This window comes from Rhinoderma darwinii, unplaced genomic scaffold (assembly GCF_050947455.1).
Source record: "Rhinoderma darwinii isolate aRhiDar2 unplaced genomic scaffold, aRhiDar2.hap1 Scaffold_546, whole genome shotgun sequence".
Classification (NCBI taxonomy): domain Eukaryota; kingdom Metazoa; phylum Chordata; class Amphibia; order Anura; family Rhinodermatidae; genus Rhinoderma; species Rhinoderma darwinii.
In genome coordinates, this window is record NW_027464096.1 from 211,689 (window position 1) to 233,902 (window position 22,214).

The 22,214-nt window shown below is 47.9% G+C and overlaps 1 long non-coding RNA gene, 9 other non-coding genes and 4 pseudogenes across 10 annotated transcripts; 1 reads left to right on the forward strand and 13 right to left on the reverse strand.

Moving 5' to 3' along the window:
• Positions 1–291: 291 nt before the first annotated feature.
• LOC142723010 (U2 spliceosomal RNA) lies at positions 292–473 on the reverse strand. The gene has a single exon (XR_012875265.1). It is a non-coding gene; the product is annotated as a U2 spliceosomal RNA (small nuclear RNA).
• Positions 474–1,260: 787 nt separating this feature from the next.
• LOC142723058 (U2 spliceosomal RNA) lies at positions 1,261–1,330 on the reverse strand (annotated as a pseudogene).
• A 1,318-nt stretch (positions 1,331–2,648) lies between these two features.
• Positions 2,649–2,830, reverse strand: LOC142723011 (U2 spliceosomal RNA). Its single transcript, XR_012875266.1, has one exon. It is a non-coding gene; the product is annotated as a U2 spliceosomal RNA (small nuclear RNA).
• A 787-nt stretch (positions 2,831–3,617) lies between these two features.
• On the reverse strand, positions 3,618–3,687 carry LOC142723059 (U2 spliceosomal RNA; annotated as a pseudogene).
• A 1,366-nt stretch (positions 3,688–5,053) lies between these two features.
• LOC142723012 (U2 spliceosomal RNA) lies at positions 5,054–5,235 on the reverse strand. Its single transcript, XR_012875267.1, has one exon. It is a non-coding gene; the product is annotated as a U2 spliceosomal RNA (small nuclear RNA).
• Positions 5,236–6,022: 787 nt separating this feature from the next.
• On the reverse strand, positions 6,023–6,092 carry LOC142723060 (U2 spliceosomal RNA; annotated as a pseudogene).
• A 1,346-nt stretch (positions 6,093–7,438) lies between these two features.
• LOC142723014 (U2 spliceosomal RNA) lies at positions 7,439–7,620 on the reverse strand. Its single transcript, XR_012875268.1, has one exon. It is a non-coding gene; the product is annotated as a U2 spliceosomal RNA (small nuclear RNA).
• A 787-nt stretch (positions 7,621–8,407) lies between these two features.
• Positions 8,408–8,477, reverse strand: LOC142723061 (U2 spliceosomal RNA; annotated as a pseudogene).
• A 1,342-nt stretch (positions 8,478–9,819) lies between these two features.
• LOC142722945 (U2 spliceosomal RNA) lies at positions 9,820–10,010 on the reverse strand. The gene has a single exon (XR_012875204.1). It is a non-coding gene; the product is annotated as a U2 spliceosomal RNA (small nuclear RNA).
• A 1,344-nt stretch (positions 10,011–11,354) lies between these two features.
• On the reverse strand, positions 11,355–11,545 carry LOC142722946 (U2 spliceosomal RNA). The gene has a single exon (XR_012875205.1). It is a non-coding gene; the product is annotated as a U2 spliceosomal RNA (small nuclear RNA).
• A 1,334-nt stretch (positions 11,546–12,879) lies between these two features.
• LOC142722975 (U2 spliceosomal RNA) lies at positions 12,880–13,070 on the reverse strand. The gene has a single exon (XR_012875232.1). It is a non-coding gene; the product is annotated as a U2 spliceosomal RNA (small nuclear RNA).
• Positions 13,071–13,518: 448 nt separating this feature from the next.
• Positions 13,519–14,284, forward strand: LOC142722940 (uncharacterized). Its single transcript, XR_012875198.1, has 3 exons — positions 13,519–13,605; positions 14,030–14,111; positions 14,209–14,284. It is a non-coding gene; the product is annotated as an uncharacterized LOC142722940 (long non-coding RNA).
• A 5,040-nt stretch (positions 14,285–19,324) lies between these two features.
• LOC142722949 (U2 spliceosomal RNA) lies at positions 19,325–19,515 on the reverse strand. Its single transcript, XR_012875208.1, has one exon. It is a non-coding gene; the product is annotated as a U2 spliceosomal RNA (small nuclear RNA).
• A 1,340-nt stretch (positions 19,516–20,855) lies between these two features.
• On the reverse strand, positions 20,856–21,046 carry LOC142722950 (U2 spliceosomal RNA). The gene has a single exon (XR_012875209.1). It is a non-coding gene; the product is annotated as a U2 spliceosomal RNA (small nuclear RNA).
• Between the last annotated feature and the right edge of the window lie 1,168 nt (positions 21,047–22,214).

The following is a 22,214-nucleotide window of genomic DNA, read 5'->3' on the forward strand; positions in this document are numbered from 1 at the left end:
TCCAATGTGAAATGCCGGAAACACAGAAACACAGAAGACACACACACACACACACACACACACACACACACACACACACACACACACACACACACACACACAACAAGAGGTGGCAATGTATTAATTAATTGCATTTAATAAATGAGCTCATTATCACACATGACTGTACAAATGCATTGTCCAACAGGTGTTGAAATAATGGGATTAAAAGGGGAGATCCCATCAGAAAGACAAAAACAATAGCAAACACAAATAGCACTTTTGGAATCTGATTTTAGTCAACACATAAGGGAAGGGTGCACCGGTCCTGGAAATACTGCAATACCAGGTCAATGCGTGGAGTGGACAGAGCAAGCTCTATTTCCATCTCCCTGTTCGAAAAATCCATTTAATATATGGTCCCCAGATAGGGGACGTATCAGATATTAAACTGATAAGAACAGATTTTTTTTTTTTTTTTTTGAAAGCCCGAGTCGTGCTTTCTATCACCCAAGTGCATAAAAAGTGCAGAGGTGCCACACAAAAAGTGCACAAGGATGCGGTCTATCGCAGCCCTTCTCTTAAAAGAGAGAGGCCCCGCATAACCATTCCCTGACCCTCCAAACCATAGGCCTAGAGGATCAAGGATCGATGGTCCCCCCTCGCCGAAGCTTAGGGAGACCCAAACACACTCCTAGGCTTCTACCTGGGCTGCCACCCCAGTGTCCACCTAGGAGCCTGCATCCTAGTTGCACCTCCCCTCCGAAGAAGGGAGGCCGGGTTGCAGGGGAAAAAGGAACCAGAAGGCCACACATTTTCCCCCTAGACCTCAGGAGGGTCCCAAAAGGGCACCGCATCCCAAAATCCTTGTGACAAACGTGACAAACACACAGTGAAAAACAAAATTAAATAAGTGGATGTGCGCTGTGATACAGCCTGGACATCCGCCAGGTATAAAAAATTCCTCATCTCCCAGCCAGAAGGCCGGGAGAATAAAGGTGTGTGCTCATATAGCGTGAAAGAGAGTGCGTGCAAGTGTGCCTTCACTCAGTGGGATCCCACCCCCAGTGAGTTAGGGCACCCCAGGGTCACCAGCCCTGGGGCACATAGCAACTCGGGCTTCCAAACTACCCGGCCTAATGACCTCGATCCGGCGGTCGCCTGGTCACCTACAAATGGTACCTTTAAACCAAATGCGTACACCAGAGCGATGACCGTTGTGGTTCCCTGCCCTCACCTCGGCGTTCTGTCATCCCCCTACAATGGCCCACGTACCACCGGCAGGGATGATTACTAACCTCAGCTTGAGCAGGTACTACACTTGATCTTAGCCAAAAGGCCGAGAAGCGATAACCCGAATGGGCCGGCCGTTGACCGAGCCTGCCTAATACTGCTGTTCACCCCTTGCAGCGATTGATTCAGCCTACTCCTAGGCAATTCCATGGGGCCCTGCAGGCTCACACACATTTACAGCTACTAAGCGGGAGGGAGGTGAATAAAGGCCGGAGAGGAAGCCAGACAGGATTTGCTTCTTTTGCTTGCACCACAATGCAGTGCTGAAAGAGGAGGAGGAATCTACATAAAAACGCCTTCCTGGCAACGCCCAAATGCCCTCCTGCCATGCAGATAAACACTGGCAGCGGCAGCAAGTGCATGCCCACAGCCACCCCTTGTTCCTTCACACCTTGTATCAGCTTTAATCCAATCCAGTCCGGTGCTGCCTGCTGAGCAGCACTGACCAACACTGCCTGGGCCCAGGCTTTTATCTCTGAGGCAGGCCCCATTATGATGTCAGAAAGCTGGCTCTGGAATCCTGAGGGCTCCACTATGACACGTGCAAAGTTCCGTCTGAACTTTATATAAGACGGTGCGGCTCAGTCAGTCACTCAGTGTTGCCTGAGAGGGCAACACTGCAACAGCCGGCCGCCAGGCTGTCTTTTTTTTGCACAGCTACTTGCCTCCAGGAGGCCACAAGAGGGAGACAAGGGACTGCAAAATGGAAAATAGGCATCCACCAACTTTACAGACAACTTCTCTTTGCTCCTACAACCTCCATCCTTGCACAGTTTGTTATTCTTCCAGGTAACATAGTAACAAATCCAAATTGCTGCTCTCTTTGTAGGCAAGCAAGGGTTTGTTGCAACTGCAATTCTTACTTCTTCTTGAAATGTAGGGACGACAGTACATTCCATCACATCCATCTAGTGTACACAGGTAGGTCCATTGTGGCGGGTAGGCGGCTGGCTGCTTTAATGGCTGTTTGCTGTTCCCCTACTCCACTCCACTCCACTATTTGACTGTGGTGCTGCATCAATCAGTGGCTGGCTCAGGTGCAGCTCTTTAACTTACCTAAAAGGGAGGGCGGAGAGAAGACAAGGAAGGTGAATGAGCTGTTCCAATGTGAAATGCCGGAAACACAGAAACACAGAAGACACACACACACACACACACACACACACACACACACACACACACACACAACAAGAGGTGGCAATGTATTAATTAATTGCATTTAATAAATGAGCTCATTATCACACATGACTGTACAAATGCATTGTCCAACAGGTGTTGAAATAATGGGATTAAAAGGGGAGATCCCATCAGAAAGACAAAAACAATAGCAAACACAAATAGCACTTTTGGAATCTGATTTTAGTCAACACATAAGGGAAGGGTGCACCGGTCCTGGAAATACTGCAATACCAGGTCAATGCGTGGAGTGGACAGAGCAAGCTCTATTTCCATCTCCCTGTTCGAAAAATCCATTTAATATATGGTCCCCAGATAGGGGACGTATCAGATATTAAACTGATAAGAACAGATTTTTTTTTTTTTTTTTTGAAAGCCCGAGTCGTGCTTTCTATCACCCAAGTGCATAAAAAGTGCAGAGGTGCCACACAAAAAGTGCACAAGGATGCGGTCTATCGCAGCCCTTCTCTTAAAAGAGAGAGGCCCCGCATAACCATTCCCTGACCCTCCAAACCATAGGCCTAGAGGATCAAGGATCGATGGTCCCCCCTCGCCGAAGCTTAGGGAGACCCAAACACACTCCTAGGCTTCTACCTGGGCTGCCACCCCAGTGTCCACCTAGGAGCCTGCATCCTAGTTGCACCTCCCCTCCGAAGAAGGGAGGCCGGGTTGCAGGGGAAAAAGGAACCAGAAGGCCACACATTTTCCCCCTAGACCTCAGGAGGGTCCCAAAAGGGCACCGCATCCCAAAATCCTTGTGACAAACGTGACAAACACACAGTGAAAAACAAAATTAAATAAGTGGATGTGCGCTGTGATACAGCCTGGACATCCGCCAGGTATAAAAAATTCCTCATCTCCCAGCCAGAAGGCCGGGAGAATAAAGGTGTGTGCTCATATAGCGTGAAAGAGAGTGCGTGCAAGTGTGCCTTCACTCAGTGGGATCCCACCCCCAGTGAGTTAGGGCACCCCAGGGTCACCAGCCCTGGGGCACATAGCAACTCGGGCTTCCAAACTACCCGGCCTAATGACCTCGATCCGGCGGTCGCCTGGTCACCTACAAATGGTACCTTTAAACCAAATGCGTACACCAGAGCGATGACCGTTGTGGTTCCCTGCCCTCACCTCGGCGTTCTGTCATCCCCCTACGATGGCCCACGTACCACCGGCAGGGATGATTACTAACCTCAGCTTGAGCAGGTACTACACTTGATCTTAGCCAAAAGGCCGAGAAGCGATAACCCGAATGGGCCGGCCGTTGACCGAGCCTGCCTAATACTGCTGTTCACCCCTTGCAGCGATTGATTCAGCCTACTCCTAGGCAATTCCATGGGGCCCTGCAGGCTCACACACATTTACAGCTACTAAGCGGGAGGGAGGTGAATAAAGGCCGGAGAGGAAGCCAGACAGGATTTGCTTCTTTTGCTTGCACCACAATGCAGTGCTGAAAGAGGAGGAGGAATCTACATAAAAACGCCTTCCTGGCAACGCCCAAATGCCCTCCTGCCATGCAGATAAACACTGGCAGCGGCAGCAAGTGCATGCCCACAGCCACCCCTTGTTCCTTCACACCTTGTATCAGCTTTAATCCAATCCAGTCCGGTGCTGCCTGCTGAGCAGCACTGACCAACACTGCCTGGGCCCAGGCTTTTATCTCTGAGGCAGGCCCCATTATGATGTCAGAAAGCTGGCTCTGGAATCCTGAGGGCTCCACTATGACACGTGCAAAGTTCCGTCTGAACTTTATATAAGACGGTGCGGCTCAGTCAGTCACTCAGTGTTGCCTGAGAGGGCAACACTGCAACAGCCGGCCGCCAGGCTGTCTTTTTTTTGCACAGCTACTTGCCTCCAGGAGGCCACAAGAGGGAGACAAGGGACTGCAAAATGGAAAATAGGCATCCACCAACTTTACAGACAACTTCTCTTTGCTCCTACAACCTCCATCCTTGCACAGTTTGTTATTCTTCCAGGTAACATAGTAACAAATCCAAATTGCTGCTCTCTTTGTAGGCAAGCAAGGGTTTGTTGCAACTGCAATTCTTACTTCTTCTTGAAATGTAGGGACGACAGTACATTCCATCACATCCATCTAGTGTACACAGGTAGGTCCATTGTGGCGGGTAGGCGGCTGGCTGCTTTAATGGCTGTTTGCTGTTCCCCTACTCCACTCCACTCCACTATTTGACTGTGGTGCTGCATCAATCAGTGGCTGGCTCAGGTGCAGCTCTTTAACTTACCTAAAAGGGAGGGCGGAGAGAAGACAAGGAAGGTGAATGAGCTGTTCCAATGTGAAATGCCGGAAACACAGAAACACAGAAGACACACACACACACACACACACACACACACACACACACACACACACACACACACACACACACACACACACACACACACACACACACACACACACACAACAAGAGGTGGCAATGTATTAATTAATTGCATTTAATAAATGAGCTCATTATCACACATGACTGTACAAATGCATTGTCCAACAGGTGTTGAAATAATGGGATTAAAAGGGGAGATCCCATCAGAAAGACAAAAACAATAGCAAACACAAATAGCACTTTTGGAATCTGATTTTAGTCAACACATAAGGGAAGGGTGCACCGGTCCTGGAAATACTGCAATACCAGGTCAATGCGTGGAGTGGACAGAGCAAGCTCTATTTCCATCTCCCTGTTCGAAAAATCCATTTAATATATGGTCCCCAGATAGGGGACGTATCAGATATTAAACTGATAAGAACAGATTTTTTTTTTTTTTTTTTGAAAGCCCGAGTCGTGCTTTCTATCACCCAAGTGCATAAAAAGTGCAGAGGTGCCACACAAAAAGTGCACAAGGATGCGGTCTATCGCAGCCCTTCTCTTAAAAGAGAGAGGCCCCGCATAACCATTCCCTGACCCTCCAAACCATAGGCCTAGAGGATCAAGGATCGATGGTCCCCCCTCGCCGAAGCTTAGGGAGACCCAAACACACTCCTAGGCTTCTACCTGGGCTGCCACCCCAGTGTCCACCTAGGAGCCTGCATCCTAGTTGCACCTCCCCTCCGAAGAAGGGAGGCCGGGTTGCAGGGGAAAAAGGAACCAGAAGGCCACACATTTTCCCCCTAGACCTCAGGAGGGTCCCAAAAGGGCACCGCATCCCAAAATCCTTGTGACAAACGTGACAAACACACAGTGAAAAACAAAATTAAATAAGTGGATGTGCGCTGTGATACAGCCTGGACATCCGCCAGGTATAAAAAATTCCTCATCTCCCAGCCAGAAGGCCGGGAGAATAAAGGTGTGTGCTCATATAGCGTGAAAGAGAGTGCGTGCAAGTGTGCCTTCACTCAGTGGGATCCCACCCCCAGTGAGTTAGGGCACCCCAGGGTCACCAGCCCTGGGGCACATAGCAACTCGGGCTTCCAAACTACCCGGCCTAATGACCTCGATCCGGCGGTCGCCTGGTCACCTACAAATGGTACCTTTAAACCAAATGCGTACACCAGAGCGATGACCGTTGTGGTTCCCTGCCCTCACCTCGGCGTTCTGTCATCCCCCTACGATGGCCCACGTACCACCGGCAGGGATGATTACTAACCTCAGCTTGAGCAGGTACTACACTTGATCTTAGCCAAAAGGCCGAGAAGCGATAACCCGAATGGGCCGGCCGTTGACCGAGCCTGCCTAATACTGCTGTTCACCCCTTGCAGCGATTGATTCAGCCTACTCCTAGGCAATTCCATGGGGCCCTGCAGGCTCACACACATTTACAGCTACTAAGCGGGAGGGAGGTGAATAAAGGCCGGAGAGGAAGCCAGACAGGATTTGCTTCTTTTGCTTGCACCACAATGCAGTGCTGAAAGAGGAGGAGGAATCTACATAAAAACGCCTTCCTGGCAACGCCCAAATGCCCTCCTGCCATGCAGATAAACACTGGCAGCGGCAGCAAGTGCATGCCCACAGCCACCCCTTGTTCCTTCACACCTTGTATCAGCTTTAATCCAATCCAGTCCGGTGCTGCCTGCTGAGCAGCACTGACCAACACTGCCTGGGCCCAGGCTTTTATCTCTGAGGCAGGCCCCATTATGATGTCAGAAAGCTGGCTCTGGAATCCTGAGGGCTCCACTATGACACGTGCAAAGTTCCGTCTGAACTTTATATAAGACGGTGCGGCTCAGTCAGTCACTCAGTGTTGCCTGAGAGGGCAACACTGCAACAGCCGGCCGCCAGGCTGTCTTTTTTTTGCACAGCTACTTGCCTCCAGGAGGCCACAAGAGGGAGACAAGGGACTGCAAAATGGAAAATAGGCATCCACCAACTTTACAGACAACTTCTCTTTGCTCCTACAACCTCCATCCTTGCACAGTTTGTTATTCTTCCAGGTAACATAGTAACAAATCCAAATTGCTGCTCTCTTTGTAGGCAAGCAAGGGTTTGTTGCAACTGCAATTCTTACTTCTTCTTGAAATGTAGGGACGACAGTACATTCCATCACATCCATCTAGTGTACACAGGTAGGTCCATTGTGGCGGGTAGGCGGCTGGCTGCTTTAATGGCTGTTTGCTGTTCCCCTACTCCACTCCACTCCACTATTTGACTGTGGTGCTGCATCAATCAGTGGCTGGCTCAGGTGCAGCTCTTTAACTTACCTAAAAGGGAGGGCGGAGAGAAGACAAGGAAGGTGAATGAGCTGTTCCAATGTGAAATGCCGGAAACACAGAAACACAGAAGACACACACACACACACACACACACACACACACACACACACACACACACACACACACACACACACACACACACACACAACAAGAGGTGGCAATGTATTAATTAATTGCATTTAATAAATGAGCTCATTATCACACATGACTGTACAAATGCATTGTCCAACAGGTGTTGAAATAATGGGATTAAAAGGGGAGATCCCATCAGAAAGACAAAAACAATAGCAAACACAAATAGCACTTTTGGAATCTGATTTTAGTCAACACATAAGGGAAGGGTGCACCGGTCCTGGAAATACTGCAATACCAGGTCAATGCGTGGAGTGGACAGAGCAAGCTCTATTTCCATCTCCCTGTTCGAAAAATCCATTTAATATATGGTCCCCAGATAGGGGACGTATCAGATATTAAACTGATAAGAACAGATTTTTTTTTTTTTTTTTTGAAAGCCCGAGTCGTGCTTTCTATCACCCAAGTGCATAAAAAGTGCAGAGGTGCCACACAAAAAGTGCACAAGGATGCGGTCTATCGCAGCCCTTCTCTTAAAAGAGAGAGGCCCCGCATAACCATTCCCTGACCCTCCAAACCATAGGCCTAGAGGATCAAGGATCGATGGTCCCCCCTCGCCGAAGCTTAGGGAGACCCAAACACACTCCTAGGCTTCTACCTGGGCTGCCACCCCAGTGTCCACCTAGGAGCCTGCATCCTAGTTGCACCTCCCCTCCGAAGAAGGGAGGCCGGGTTGCAGGGGAAAAAGGAACCAGAAGGCCACACATTTTCCCCCTAGACCTCAGGAGGGTCCCAAAAGGGCACCGCATCCCAAAATCCTTGTGACAAACGTGACAAACACACAGTGAAAAACAAAATTAAATAAGTGGATGTGCGCTGTGATACAGCCTGGACATCCGCCAGGTATAAAAAATTCCTCATCTCCCAGCCAGAAGGCCGGGAGAATAAAGGTGTGTGCTCATATAGCGTGAAAGAGAGTGCGTGCAAGTGTGCCTTCACTCAGTGGGATCCCACCCCCAGTGAGTTAGGGCACCCCAGGGTCACCAGCCCTGGGGCACATAGCAACTCGGGCTTCCAAACTACCCGGCCTAATGACCTCGATCCGGCGGTCGCCTGGTCACCTACAAATGGTACCTTTAAACCAAATGCGTACACCAGAGCGATGACCGTTGTGGTTCCCTGCCCTCACCTCGGCGTTCTGTCATCCCCCTACGATGGCCCACGTACCACCGGCAGGGATGATTACTAACCTCAGCTTGAGCAGGTACTACACTTGATCTTAGCCAAAAGGCCGAGAAGCGATAACCCGAATGGGCCGGCCGTTGACCGAGCCTGCCTAATACTGCTGTTCACCCCTTGCAGCGATTGATTCAGCCTACTCCTAGGCAATTCCATGGGGCCCTGCAGGCTCACACACATTTACAGCTACTAAGCGGGAGGGAGGTGAATAAAGGCCGGAGAGGAAGCCAGACAGGATTTGCTTCTTTTGCTTGCACCACAATGCAGTGCTGAAAGAGGAGGAGGAATCTACATAAAAACGCCTTCCTGGCAACGCCCAAATGCCCTCCTGCCATGCAGATAAACACTGGCAGCGGCAGCAAGTGCATGCCCACAGCCACCCCTTGTTCCTTCACACCTTGTATCAGCTTTAATCCAATCCAGTCCGGTGCTGCCTGCTGAGCAGCACTGACCAACACTGCCTGGGCCCAGGCTTTTATCTCTGAGGCAGGCCCCATTATGATGTCAGAAAGCTGGCTCTGGAATCCTGAGGGCTCCACTATGACACGTGCAAAGTTCCGTCTGAACTTTATATAAGACGGTGCGGCTCAGTCAGTCACTCAGTGTTGCCTGAGAGGGCAACACTGCAACAGCCGGCCGCCAGGCTGTCTTTTTTTTGCACAGCTACTTGCCTCCAGGAGGCCACAAGAGGGAGACAAGGGACTGCAAAATGGAAAATAGGCATCCACCAACTTTACAGACAACTTCTCTTTGCTCCTACAACCTCCATCCTTGCACAGTTTGTTATTCTTCCAGGTAACATAGTAACAAATCCAAATTGCTGCTCTCTTTGTAGGCAAGCAAGGGTTTGTTGCAACTGCAATTCTTACTTCTTCTTGAAATGTAGGGACGACAGTACATTCCATCACATCCATCTAGTGTACACAGGTAGGTCCATTGTGGCGGGTAGGCGGCTGGCTGCTTTAATGGCTGTTTGCTGTTCCCCTACTCCACTCCACTCCACTATTTGACTGTGGTGCTGCATCAATCAGTGGCTGGCTCAGGTGCAGCTCTTTAACTTACCTAAAAGGGAGGGCGGAGAGAAGACAAGGAAGGTGAATGAGCTGTTCCAATGTGAAATGCCGGAAACACAGAAACACAGAAGACACACACACACACACACACACACACACACACACACACACACACACACACACACACACACACACACACACACAACAAGAGGTGGCAATGTATTAATTAATTGCATTTAATAAATGAGCTCATTATCACACATGACTGTACAAATGCATTGTCCAACAGGTGTTGAAATAATGGGATTAAAAGGGGAGATCCCATCAGAAAGACAAAAACAATAGCAAACACAAATAGCACTTTTGGAATCTGATTTTAGTCAACACATAAGGGAAGGGTGCACCGGTCCTGGAAATACTGCAATACCAGGTCAATGCGTGGAGTGGACAGAGCAAGCTCTATTTCCATCTCCCTGTTCGAAAAATCCATTTAATATATGGTCCCCAGATAGGGGACGTATCAGATATTAAACTGATAAGAACAGATACTACACTTGATCTTAGCCAAAAGGCCGAGAAGCGATAACCCGAATGGGCCGGCCGTTGACCGAGCCTGCCTAATACTGCTGTTCACCCCTTGCAGCGATTGATTCAGCCTACTCCTAGGCAATTCCATGGGGCCCTGCAGGCTCACACACATTTACAGCTACTAAGCGGGAGGGAGGTGAATAAAGGCCGGAGAGGAAGCCAGACAGGATTTGCTTCTTTTGCTTGCACCACAATGCAGTGCTGAAAGAGGAGGAGGAATCTACATAAAAACGCCTTCCTGGCAACGCCCAAATGCCCTCCTGCCATGCAGATAAACACTGGCAGCGGCAGCAAGTGCATGCCCACAGCCACCCCTTGTTCCTTCACACCTTGTATCAGCTTTAATCCAATCCAGTCCGGTGCTGCCTGCTGAGCAGCACTGACCAACACTGCCTGGGCCCAGGCTTTTATCTCTGAGGCAGGCCCCATTATGATGTCAGAAAGCTGGCTCTGGAATCCTGAGGGCTCCACTATGACACGTGCAAAGTTCCGTCTGAACTTTATATAAGACGGTGCGGCTCAGTCAGTCACTCAGTGTTGCCTGAGAGGGCAACACTGCAACAGCCGGCCGCCAGGCTGTCTTTTTTTTGCACAGCTACTTGCCTCCAGGAGGCCACAAGAGGGAGACAAGGGACTGCAAAATGGAAAATAGGCATCCACCAACTTTACAGACAACTTCTCTTTGCTCCTACAACCTCCATCCTTGCACAGTTTGTTATTCTTCCAGGTAACATAGTAACAAATCCAAATTGCTGCTCTCTTTGTAGGCAAGCAAGGGTTTGTTGCAACTGCAATTCTTACTTCTTCTTGAAATGTAGGGACGACAGTACATTCCATCACATCCATCTAGTGTACACAGGTAGGTCCATTGTGGCGGGTAGGCGGCTGGCTGCTTTAATGGCTGTTTGCTGTTCCCCTACTCCACTCCACTCCACTATTTGACTGTGGTGCTGCATCAATCAGTGGCTGGCTCAGGTGCAGCTCTTTAACTTACCTAAAAGGGAGGGCGGAGAGAAGACAAGGAAGGTGAATGAGCTGTTCCAATGTGAAATGCCGGAAACACAGAAACACAGAAGACACACACACACACACACACACACACACACACACACACACACACACACACACACACACACACACACACACACACAACAAGAGGTGGCAATGTATTAATTAATTGCATTTAATAAATGAGCTCATTATCACACATGACTGTACAAATGCATTGTCCAACAGGTGTTGAAATAATGGGATTAAAAGGGGAGATCCCATCAGAAAGACAAAAACAATAGCAAACACAAATAGCACTTTTGGAATCTGATTTTAGTCAACACATAAGGGAAGGGTGCACCGGTCCTGGAAATACTGCAATACCAGGTCAATGCGTGGAGTGGACAGAGCAAGCTCTATTTCCATCTCCCTGTTCGAAAAATCCATTTAATATATGGTCCCCAGATAGGGGACGTATCAGATATTAAACTGATAAGAACAGATACTACACTTGATCTTAGCCAAAAGGCCGAGAAGCGATAACCCGAATGGGCCGGCCGTTGACCGAGCCTGCCTAATACTGCTGTTCACCCCTTGCAGCGATTGATTCAGCCTACTCCTAGGCAATTCCATGGGGCCCTGCAGGCTCACACACATTTACAGCTACTAAGCGGGAGGGAGGTGAATAAAGGCCGGAGAGGAAGCCAGACAGGATTTGCTTCTTTTGCTTGCACCACAATGCAGTGCTGAAAGAGGAGGAGGAATCTACATAAAAACGCCTTCCTGGCAACGCCCAAATGCCCTCCTGCCATGCAGATAAACACTGGCAGCGGCAGCAAGTGCATGCCCACAGCCACCCCTTGTTCCTTCACACCTTGTATCAGCTTTAATCCAATCCAGTCCGGTGCTGCCTGCTGAGCAGCACTGACCAACACTGCCTGGGCCCAGGCTTTTATCTCTGAGGCAGGCCCCATTATGATGTCAGAAAGCTGGCTCTGGAATCCTGAGGGCTCCACTATGACACGTGCAAAGTTCCGTCTGAACTTTATATAAGACGGTGCGGCTCAGTCAGTCACTCAGTGTTGCCTGAGAGGGCAACACTGCAACAGCCGGCCGCCAGGCTGTCTTTTTTTTGCACAGCTACTTGCCTCCAGGAGGCCACAAGAGGGAGACAAGGGACTGCAAAATGGAAAATAGGCATCCACCAACTTTACAGACAACTTCTCTTTGCTCCTACAACCTCCATCCTTGCACAGTTTGTTATTCTTCCAGGTAACATAGTAACAAATCCAAATTGCTGCTCTCTTTGTAGGCAAGCAAGGGTTTGTTGCAACTGCAATTCTTACTTCTTCTTGAAATGTAGGGACGACAGTACATTCCATCACATCCATCTAGTGTACACAGGTAGGTCCATTGTGGCGGGTAGGCGGCTGGCTGCTTTAATGGCTGTTTGCTGTTCCCCTACTCCACTCCACTCCACTATTTGACTGTGGTGCTGCATCAATCAGTGGCTGGCTCAGGTGCAGCTCTTTAACTTACCTAAAAGGGAGGGCGGAGAGAAGACAAGGAAGGTGAATGAGCTGTTCCAATGTGAAATGCCGGAAACACAGAAACACAGAAGACACACACACACACACACACACACACACACACACACACACACACACACACACACACACACACACAACAAGAGGTGGCAATGTATTAATTAATTGCATTTAATAAATGAGCTCATTATCACACATGACTGTACAAATGCATTGTCCAACAGGTGTTGAAATAATGGGATTAAAAGGGGAGATCCCATCAGAAAGACAAAAACAATAGCAAACACAAATAGCACTTTTGGAATCTGATTTTAGTCAACACATAAGGGAAGGGTGCACCGGTCCTGGAAATACTGCAATACCAGGTCAATGCGTGGAGTGGACAGAGCAAGCTCTATTTCCATCTCCCTGTTCGAAAAATCCATTTAATATATGGTCCCCAGATAGGGGACGTATCAGATATTAAACTGATAAGAACAGATTTTTACATTTTAATTTTTTTAGTTCTTATTCAGCTATTTCTTATAAAATCTGCGAAACAGAAAAAAGCTTCAGTTCAAACATCTTCCAACAGGACGTTCCAACTTCTTAAATTCCACCAGCTTGAGGCTTTTGGACCCACTCTCTTCCTGTCCAACAAATAGAAGACGTAAATTTCACTTAGGGCCAGCTTTATACAGTCTTTCTCGGAAATGGTGTCTCTTCTGAACAGTAAGATGTTGCGCACCTTCCATAGGGCATTTTTTAAACAGTTCAAGATAATCCACAACACTCTCTTCTTCTCTCCCACAGGATGCTTGAAGTCTCCATACAGCACCACTTCATGGTTCAGGAACCTTAATTCACAGGTAAATTTCAGTAGAATGCCAACAGTTTTCCATACCTTCTGAGCATAGGCACAGTTCCACATTAAGTGCATGACGCTTTCTTCTCCAGGACACCCAGCTCTTGGGCATCTTGGAGTGGAGACGAGCCCTCTTCTATACTGAAATGCCCTGGTAGGGAGACTTTCGTGTAGAATCATCCAAGACAAGTCTTTAAGAACATTGGATAGGTAAGGAGCGTTGGTGTTTCTCCATAGCTCCATAGACTTTGATGTTGTGAAGTTACTCACATTTGTTGTCTCTTGGTGACTGTCCAGCAACATTCTCAGCTTTCTGGCATTCTTAAGATGTTCCTGTTCCATACCTTCCAGTTGGTAGACACGGATGGTTCTTTCCAAACATACATACTGCACAGGTGGTAGCAGCAGGGTAGGCTTTGTAAGGGGCAGCTCTATCCACTTTCTCTTTCTGAACACGTGTCCAGCGGCATACCTTAGAAAATAGGCCCAGGTTTTATTCGTCTTGATGTTCTTGAAACACAAGGAGAAATACTGCAGATATAGAAAGCGTTTAAAGAAGATAATCTCCTTTCCTCCATTCTTCTTCTGCTTGTACATTATCTCTCGTCTAACTTTCTCCATTTTTGAATTCCAGATGAAATGGAAACATATCCTTTGGAGTTCCTTAAGACGATTTTCGCTTGGTAGAAAAACCTGGCTCAAGTACAACAGCAGAGGTAGTACTAGTGCTTTGATGACCAAGTTCTTCCCTTCAATTGTTAGCTGTCTGAGTTTCCAAAACTCAATCTTCTTCTTCACCTTTTCACTTATCAGCTCCCAGCTTTCTTTTCCATCATTCTGGGGCGTGAATATGACACCAAGAATTTTGATTCTGTCGCACTGGGTATTGACCTCTGGTAAGTCGAAATCCCTCCATTCCTTCAGTGTGAAGCAGTCGCACTTATTCTTATTCAATCTGAATCCTGATGCTTGACAGAAGAAGTCTGTTAGCAGTAGCGCCCTCCTCACAGATTGTTTATTGGAGCATAAAATATTGACATCGTCCATATAGGCACTTACTTTCACTGACTGCCCACCTCCTCCTGGAATCGGCACCCCTCTAATGATCTTCTCTTTCCTCAACAGCGTGAGCAGGGGTTCGAGGACACAGATGAAGAGGATGGGCGACAGGGGGCATCCTTGTTTTACCCCAGACATCAGATCCACTTTTCCAGACAAGAAGCCATTAATGGTAACTTGGCTATAGGATTCTTTGTACAGTAATGCGACTTGTTTGATCACTGTCTCAGGAAAATTCATTTTCTTCAGCACAAGCCACAGAAACTCGTGCGAGACTCGGTCATAGGCCTTCTGAAAGTCCAGTGACAACACGGCCAAATCTTGCTTTCTGTCTTTGGAGTACCAGATGCAGTCCCTGATGGTATTTAGGTTATCTGCGATACTTCTACCCGGTACCCCGCAAACTTGGTCTTGGTGGATGACCTTGTCGATGTGTTTCTTAATTCTATTGACCAAGATTTTGGATAACACCTTGTAATCGACATTGAGGAGGGTTATTGGCCTCCAATTTTCAAGGCTGGTCTTGTCTCCTTTCTTGAACAGCAAAGTAACTATTCCTCTCCTCCATGACTCAGGTAACAGCTCGCTCTTCATTGCTGCTTTGAAGATCTCCAGCAGGTCTTCCTTCAGAGTGTTCCAGAATGTTGAAAAGAACTCCACTGATAGACCATCTGATCCTGGAGCCTTCCCTCTTGCGAAACTCTTGATTACACTCAGGAGTTCTCCCAAGGTAAGTTCCTTGCATAAGTCTTCTTTCTCAGCTTGGCCAAGCTTAAGTTCTAGCGCTTCTAGGGCGTGTGAGACATAAGACATATCTATCTTCTTTTTGTCAAAGAGAGTCTGATAGAATTTCTTGGCCTCTTGAAGCATACCTTCTTTGCTGGTTTGACCAGCGATATTGGTCATGATATTTTTCTGTTCCATACTTTTCTTGAAAAAGAAGCGTGAACATTTCTCGTTATTTTCCAACTGTTGCACTTTAGTATTAAAGATCACTTCTTGTCCTTTTTGATGGATGACCTCTTTAATTTCTTTTTTAATTTTTCCCACCAGGTCAGCGACATCAACACCAGCGTTCTTCAAACTCAGGTAAGTCTGTAATTTTGTGTTGAGTCTCTTGTACCACCTTTTCTTCTCTCGGGCTCTTTTAATCCCATAATCTAAGAAGAAGTTCTTGATCTTCTCTTTAGTATTGTCCCACCATTCTAGGATTGATGGAAATTTTCCTTTAGCAGTTGCCCATTTTTTGTAGGCTACAATGAATTCCTCCTGCATCACTTTGTCTTCCAGAAAGCTGGTATTTAATCTCCATACTCCTCTTCCTCTTTCATTTGCAGGGATATGAATAGTTGCACTGAGCATTTTATGGTCAGAGAAGATATTGTCTTCAATCTTAATATCCACTGGCTTCATATTTTTCGATGTGAGTACATAATCCAGTCTGGACTTGACTGTAATGTTCTCCCAGGTATAACCTGGTTCAGACCTCTTCAGACTCCTCCATACATCAGACAATTCAAAATCGCAAATGAAATTTTTCCACTGTTGCACGGTTTTATCTACTCTTCTTGCAGCACCTCCAGTTCGATCTTCACTTTCGAGTGCACAATTGAGATCACCTGCTACTACAAGCGATGTTGAGCCGGCAATAAATGGCTGGATATCTTCAATCAATTCTGACCTTTCATTAGTATCAGGTGAGGCATACACATTGAGGAGTTTCACTTCACTCCCATTATAGTCAACAATAACTAAAAGCGCCCTCCCGGGGATAAGTTCAACAAAGGAAATAATTCGGCAATTCTGCCCTTTCAATAAAACACCTACTCCTGTTGACTTATTTGAATTTTCGCCTGACCAAACCGATTGTCCGTGAGGCCAACTGTCTCTCAGCTCTTTATAGTCCATACTGTGATCTATATCACATTCTTGCAGAAAAACAATATCAAAGTTCAATGTGCTCAAAAACGAAAAAAAGGCAGCCCTTCTGGCAGAGCTCCTCACACTCCTCACATTCAGCGAGAGCAACTTCAGACAGGACATCATTCAGACTTCATGATGACCCATCAGAATCAGAAAGTTCAGGAAGTATATCCCCCAGGCTTGGAGTTACGAACTCCTGGATATCCATGGTGGGCTGGATAGGTTGAGACATCTCAATTGCCGATACTGGTTGCGGTGTCTCCATTGCCAGCACTGGCTGTACGTCTTTTAATTTTGCCTTCATAGTCTTTTTCGACTTGACACTACTAGACTCAGCCGACTCAACCTTTTTCCTTTTTCTTTTCTCCTCCAGCTCCATCACTTCACCCCAGTCATCCTCTTGGCCATCAGGAAGACCGGGAGAGCGGACATCAGTCACACGAGAACCGCTAGATGGCAGACCCTTGGCCTCGGATGGGACATCGGACTCTGTAACTGCTACAGGACCTGCCACCATTACGGAAGGACTCAGGATAACGGATAGGTTCTTTTTTCCCTCTGATACTGGGGCCACCTTCCGTATGAGGCCAGCAACAGATGGCCCAGCAGCAGGCTCCTTGGATAGAATAGTCAGTCCAGGTTGTTGTTGAGCTGACGCTGCAACCTGCGCCCAAGTCTTTACCCTATCTGGGCAATCTTTGAACGTGTGTCTCTTCCCACCACACAGATTACATGTGATCTCCTCCTGACACTCGTCTCTATTGTGGCCAAGTTTCCCACAGTGACTGCAGAAGCGTGTGTCAGCCGCCTCTGCTTTACATCCATCTGGCTTGTGCCCAAACTTCCTACATTTCCTACAATAGGAGGGCATATTGTTGTAGAACAGATAGCCTCTGTCACGGCCAATGGTGAAATTGGAAGGCGGGTGGTGAACTCCCCCAATCCCATCTGGGTCTGCTCCAAACTTCACCAAAAATTTGTATTTGCCTGTCCATAGGCCAACTTCGTCCATCACCTTCTGGCCATTTTTAATGTCCGTACAATACCGCAGCAGGAACCGAGCAATATTGTCCATGGTGACATACGGATTGTACATGAAGACAGTCACATACGCTTCACCATAGGAGTACAGCAAGGTGAATTTAAGTCCTTCCAGCTCTGGACTCCCCTCTTTCAATTTCAGAGTCTGGTAGAAGTTCTGGCAGGCAGCTGTTGTCTCCAAGACCAGGATATAATAGTCTTTTGCCGGATGTTGTAGGCAGAGAATGTCATTCTTTTCCACCAGAAGAAGTCCAAACAGGATCTCTGTAGCCAGATGTTTCAATCCGAACTCCTCCCGATAATTTTCTCCAATATCAATTCGGATGCCGTTCTTCACAAAATTTTGTCCACGCTCCAGGAATCGGATTCGGCCATAAGAAGCCATATTATCTGTATCCCTGTCTGGGAACTCAGTCGATCGCCTTCTTGTTCTCCGTGGTCTTCCCCTTATAGCAGCATAGAGCTTCAGACAGTAAACTGCCAATGCTCTAAGGCCAAGGGTATGACAGGCTAGGAGACCCTCTGACAAGCCACTTGAGCTTAGCCAAAAGGCCGAGAAGCGATAACCCGAATGGGCCGGCCGTTGACCGAGCCTGCCTAATACTGCTGTTCACCCCTTGCAGCGATTGATTCAGCCTACTCCTAGGCAATTCCATGGGGCCCTGCAGGCTCACACACATTTACAGCTACTAAGCGGGAGGGAGGTGAATAAAGGCCGGAGAGGAAGCCAGACAGGATTTGCTTCTTTTGCTTGCACCACAATGCAGTGCTGAAAGAGGAGGAGGAATCTACATAAAAACGCCTTCCTGGCAACGCCCAAATGCCCTCCTGCCATGCAGATAAACACTGGCAGCGGCAGCAAGTGCATGCCCACAGCCACCCCTTGTTCCTTCACACCTTGTATCAGCTTTAATCCAATCCAGTCCGGTGCTGCCTGCTGAGCAGCACTGACCAACACTGCCTGGGCCCAGGCTTTTATCTCTGAGGCAGGCCCCATTATGATGTCAGAAAGCTGGCTCTGGAATCCTGAGGGCTCCACTATGACACGTGCAAAGTTCCGTCTGAACTTTATATAAGACGGTGCGGCTCAGTCAGTCACTCAGTGTTGCCTGAGAGGGCAACACTGCAACAGCCGGCCGCCAGGCTGTCTTTTTTTTGCACAGCTACTTGCCTCCAGGAGGCCACAAGAGGGAGACAAGGGACTGCAAAATGGAAAATAGGCATCCACCAACTTTACAGACAACTTCTCTTTGCTCCTACAACCTCCATCCTTGCACAGTTTGTTATTCTTCCAGGTAACATAGTAACAAATCCAAATTGCTGCTCTCTTTGTAGGCAAGCAAGGGTTTGTTGCAACTGCAATTCTTACTTCTTCTTGAAATGTAGGGACGACAGTACATTCCATCACATCCATCTAGTGTACACAGGTAGGTCCATTGTGGCGGGTAGGCGGCTGGCTGCTTTAATGGCTGTTTGCTGTTCCCCTACTCCACTCCACTCCACTATTTGACTGTGGTGCTGCATCAATCAGTGGCTGGCTCAGGTGCAGCTCTTTAACTTACCTAAAAGGGAGGGCGGAGAGAAGACAAGGAAGGTGAATGAGCTGTTCCAATGTGAAATGCCGGAAACACAGAAACACAGAAGACACACACACACACACACACACACACACACACACACACACACACACACACACACACACACACACACACACACAACAAGAGGTGGCAATGTATTAATTAATTGCATTTAATAAATGAGCTCATTATCACACATGACTGTACAAATGCATTGTCCAACAGGTGTTGAAATAATGGGATTAAAAGGGGAGATCCCATCAGAAAGACAAAAACAATAGCAAACACAAATAGCACTTTTGGAATCTGATTTTAGTCAACACATAAGGGAAGGGTGCACCGGTCCTGGAAATACTGCAATACCAGGTCAATGCGTGGAGTGGACAGAGCAAGCTCTATTTCCATCTCCCTGTTCGAAAAATCCATTTAATATATGGTCCCCAGATAGGGGACGTATCAGATATTAAACTGATAAGAACAGATACTACACTTGATCTTAGCCAAAAGGCCGAGAAGCGATAACCCGAATGGGCCGGCCGTTGACCGAGCCTGCCTAATACTGCTGTTCACCCCTTGCAGCGATTGATTCAGCCTACTCCTAGGCAATTCCATGGGGCCCTGCAGGCTCACACACATTTACAGCTACTAAGCGGGAGGGAGGTGAATAAAGGCCGGAGAGGAAGCCAGACAGGATTTGCTTCTTTTGCTTGCACCACAATGCAGTGCTGAAAGAGGAGGAGGAATCTACATAAAAACGCCTTCCTGGCAACGCCCAAATGCCCTCCTGCCATGCAGATAAACACTGGCAGCGGCAGCAAGTGCATGCCCACAGCCACCCCTTGTTCCTTCACACCTTGTATCAGCTTTAATCCAATCCAGTCCGGTGCTGCCTGCTGAGCAGCACTGACCAACACTGCCTGGGCCCAGGCTTTTATCTCTGAGGCAGGCCCCATTATGATGTCAGAAAGCTGGCTCTGGAATCCTGAGGGCTCCACTATGACACGTGCAAAGTTCCGTCTGAACTTTATATAAGACGGTGCGGCTCAGTCAGTCACTCAGTGTTGCCTGAGAGGGCAACACTGCAACAGCCGGCCGCCAGGCTGTCTTTTTTTTGCACAGCTACTTGCCTCCAGGAGGCCACAAGAGGGAGACAAGGGACTGCAAAATGGAAAATAGGCATCCACCAACTTTACAGACAACTTCTCTTTGCTCCTACAACCTCCATCCTTGCACAGTTTGTTATTCTTCCAGGTAACATAGTAACAAATCCAAATTGCTGCTCTCTTTGTAGGCAAGCAAGGGTTTGTTGCAACTGCAATTCTTACTTCTTCTTGAAATGTAGGGACGACAGTACATTCCATCACATCCATCTAGTGTACACAGGTAGGTCCATTGTGGCGGGTAGGCGGCTGGCTGCTTTAATGGCTGTTTGCTGTTCCCCTACTCCACTCCACTCCACTATTTGACTGTGGTGCTGCATCAATCAGTGGCTGGCTCAGGTGCAGCTCTTTAACTTACCTAAAAGGGAGGGCGGAGAGAAGACAAGGAAGGTGAATGAGCTGTTCCAATGTGAAATGCCGGAAACACAGAAACACAGAAGACACACACACACACACACACACACACACACACACACACACACACACACACACACACACACACACACACACAACAAGAGGTGGCAATGTATTAATTAATTGCATTTAATAAATGAGCTCATTATCACACATGACTGTACAAATGCATTGTCCAACAGGTGTTGAAATAATGGGATTAAAAGGGGAGATCCCATCAGAAAGACAAAAACAATAGCAAACACAAATAGCACTTTTGGAATCTGATTTTAGTCAACACATAAGGGAAGGGTGCACCGGTCCTGGAAATACTGCAATACCAGGTCAATGCGTGGAGTGGACAGAGCAAGCTCTATTTCCATCTCCCTGTTCGAAAAATCCATTTAATATATGGTCCCCAGATAGGGGACGTATCAGATATTAAACTGATAAGAACAGATACTACACTTGATCTTAGCCAAAAGGCCGAGAAGCGATAACCCGAATGGGCCGGCCGTTGACCGAGCCTGCCTAATACTGCTGTTCACCCCTTGCAGCGATTGATTCAGCCTACTCCTAGGCAATTCCATGGGGCCCTGCAGGCTCACACACATTTACAGCTACTAAGCGGGAGGGAGGTGAATAAAGGCCGGAGAGGAAGCCAGACAGGATTTGCTTCTTTTGCTTGCACCACAATGCAGTGCTGAAAGAGGAGGAGGAATCTACATAAAAACGCCTTCCTGGCAACGCCCAAATGCCCTCCTGCCATGCAGATAAACACTGGCAGCGGCAGCAAGTGCATGCCCACAGCCACCCCTTGTTCCTTCACACCTTGTATCAGCTTTAATCCAATCCAGTCCGGTGCTGCCTGCTGAGCAGCACTGACCAACACTGCCTGGGCCCAGGCTTTTATCTCTGAGGCAGGCCCCATTATGATGTCAGAAAGCTGGCTCTGGAATCCTGAGGGCTCCACTATGACACGTGCAAAGTTCCGTCTGAACTTTATATAAGACGGTGCGGCTCAGTCAGTCACTCAGTGTTGCCTGAGAGGGCAACACTGCAACAGCCGGCCGCCAGGCTGTCTTTTTTTTGCACAGCTACTTGCCTCCAGGAGGCCACAAGAGGGAGACAAGGGACTGCAAAATGGAAAATAGGCATCCACCAACTTTACAGACAACTTCTCTTTGCTCCTACAACCTCCATCCTTGCACAGTTTGTTATTCTTCCAGGTAACATAGTAACAAATCCAAATTGCTGCTCTCTTTGTAGGCAAGCAAGGGTTTGTTGCAACTGCAATTCTTACTTCTTCTTGAAATGTAGGGACGACAGTACATTCCATCACATCCATCTAGTGTACACAGGTAGGTCCATTGTGGCGGGTAGGCGGCTGGCTGCTTTAATGGCTGTTTGCTGTTCCCCTACTCCACTCCACTCCACTATTTGACTGTGGTGCTGCATCAATCAGTGGCTGGCTCAGGTGCAGCTCTTTAACTTACCTAAAAGGGAGGGCGGAGAGAAGACAAGGAAGGTGAATGAGCTGTTCCAATGTGAAATGCCGGAAACACAGAAACACAGAAGACACACACACACACACACACACACACACACACACACACACACACACACACACAACAAGAGGTGGCAATGTATTAATTAATTGCATTTA